This window comes from Bison bison, unplaced genomic scaffold (assembly GCF_000754665.1).
Source record: "Bison bison bison isolate TAMUID 2011002044 unplaced genomic scaffold, Bison_UMD1.0 scf7180017864060, whole genome shotgun sequence".
NCBI lineage: Eukaryota > Metazoa > Chordata > Mammalia > Artiodactyla > Bovidae > Bison > Bison bison.
The window spans coordinates 1459712-1462637 of record NW_011494632.1 but is presented as its reverse complement, the minus strand read 5'-3'; positions in this window follow the sequence as shown (position 1 = coordinate 1462637).

The following is a 2926-nucleotide window of genomic DNA, read 5'->3' as shown; positions in this document are numbered from 1 at the left end:
GAAGTCTTTTCTTTTTTTTTTATTTATTTATTTTTATTTTGGCTGCATAGCTTGTGGGAACTTAGTTCACAGTTACGGATTAAACCCAGGCCACAGTAATGAAAGCAATAAGTCCTAGCCACTGCATCAACTGTCTTTTTTCTTTTTTGAAATAAAGTTGATTTACAATGCTGTGTTAGTTTTAGGTATACAGCAAATTAACTTAGGTACACATTTAAATATATATTTATTTTATATTTAGATATAATTATATATATATTTGGATTCTTCGCCATTATAGGTTATTACAGGATATTGAATATAGTTCTCTGTGCTGTACAGTAGGTCTTTGTTTGTTGTTTAGGACCTTGTAGGTCCTTGTTGTTTATTCATAAATAATAGTGTGTATATGTTAATCCCATAATCCTATTTTATCCCTCCCTACCTTTCCACTTTGGTAACCACAAGTTTCTTTTCTGTCTGTGAGTCTATTTCTGTTTCATAAATAAGTTCCTTTGTATCATGTTACATTTTAACCTCTGAGAAGTCTTAAGAAAAGGGACATATAACTTTAAAAATATATTTTCTAAATGTGTTTGACCATGTTAACCTCCTAGGGGTTAATGTTTCTGGGAAAACACTTTAAAGAACATTGATATAGAAACCATACGTATCATTTTTATGAACATCCTGAGAAAGAAAACTAAAGAGAGGGTTCCTAGGCAGAATATGGTGCTCTCTTGAAAGTTCTATTCTTCATATTAGAGAGTACTAAAAATTGAACTTTTAACACAAAAACTACTCATAGGAACTGTTGTCCTGGACTTAAGCATCTGAGAAAGCAAATATAAAAACAGGTCTGAAACTATGAGACTGACAAAAGGAGAAACAGGGAGGATGAATCTAACAGTGATTGCATTATGAGGTAAGCATTACATAAAATGAAACAGAATTTCAGGAAAAAAGAACCCATCATAAAGGGTGCAATCAACTTGAAGTGAAATATATGTGTCCTTTACTCCAAGTGAAAGTAATAAAGAAGGTGAATTCTGCAAATTGTCTTCCTCACCTATTTTTCTAACCAGCAGATTCATTTCATTACAACGTGAATGATGTAGTTTGAAAGCATATTAGATCATTACAAATTAAAGATGTTTTTAGAGGTTAAAATCCAAGTATCAAGCTATTTTTGAGAACAGATTGATGACCTCTGTTTGTCAGGTCTGCCAGGTGGAAGCAATAAATACTGAATTCTCTTCTTGTAGTGTATATTTAGAAAAATAGGATGTCAACTGCCATAGAAGGTTTGCAATCACAGGGTGAACTATTCTAAGGTTTTATACTGTCTTGACCATATCCTATATCATGTACTAAACCTTTCTATAGCACAAATAGAGATGTATTTCACTGCAGATATTTTCCAAAAAGCTAAAGAGGAATTTTGCTTTTATAGAAGCTAATATTAATTGTTAGGAAGGTATTGTTAAATTCTAACATTTATAAAAATTATCATAGTGTAATGAATAGAAATGACTTGGGAAACAATATCAGACATCTATAGAATATTATAGGATTCTAGTATTGAATATTGGAGAAGGCAATAACACCCCACTCCAGTACTCTTGCCTGGAAAATCCCATGGACGGAGGACCCGTGTAGGCTGCAGTCCATGGGGTCGCTAAGAGTCGGACACGACTGAACGACTTCACTTTCACTTTTCACTTTCATGCATTGGAGAAGGAAATGGCAACCCACACCAGTTTTCTTGCCTGGAGAATCCCGGGGACGGGGGAGCCTGGTGGGCTGTCATCTCTGGGGTCGCACAGAATCGGACATGACTGAAGCGACTTAGCAGCAGCAGTATTGAATATAAAACAAACTTCTAGCAGCTTCCAAAAATAGGAACCAAGATGTTTGTATGTCCTGGAAACTATAGCCAAGAATCTATTTTCACCTAAGTGCTTATCAGGAATAGATAGATTAAGACTTCATTCATTTATTCATTCAAAACATATTTCTTGAATACCTATGTGATGATCATCTGGCTAAGCAACAAAAATGTCATAGTCAACCTGGAAGATAGGGCTCTAGAACTCAAGAATCTTACAGTCTAGTAGGGAATAGAAAGAAGAAAGCAGGAAGATACATTTTGTTGAATATATTCAATGATGATTGTATGAAATATCTTCTATTGGAGGAGGTTATGGTCAGAAAGGGCTTCCCAGGTAGCACAAATAAAGAATCTGTCTGAAATGCTGGAGACCTGGGTTTGATCCCTGGGTCAGGAATATTCCATGGAGAAGAGCATGGCAACCCATTCCAGTATTTTTGCCTGGAGAATTCCATGGACAGAGGAGCCTGGTGGCCTACAGTCCATGGGATCGCAAAGAGACAGACATGACTAAGTGACTAACACACACACACACACACACACACAAGGTCAGAAAAAGATTCTCAGAGAAATGGACATCTAATTTAGAAACTAAGTTAGGAGTAGGTTCCAGAAAGATCCAGACAAGAAGAAAAGATGAATTGAAGCAGAAAAAAGAAAATTATATGCAAAGCCCTAAAGGAAAGAAAAATTACAAAGTATAATAAATGACAGCATTCAAACCTGAATATAGGAGGTATACCATGACACCACCCTTATGGCAGAAAGTGAAGAGGAACTAAAAAGCCTCTTGATGAAAATGAAAGAGGAGAGTGAAAAAGTTGGCTTAAAGCTCAACATTCAGAAAACTAACATCATGGCATCTGGTCCCCATCACTTCATGGGAAATAGATGGGGAAACAGTGGAAACAGTGTCAGACTTTATTTTTTTGGGCTCCAAAATCACTGCAGATGGTGATTGCAGCCATGAAATTAAAAGATTCTTACTCCATGGAAGGAAAGTTATGACCAACCTAGATAGCATATTGAAAAGCAGAGACATTACTTTGCCAACAA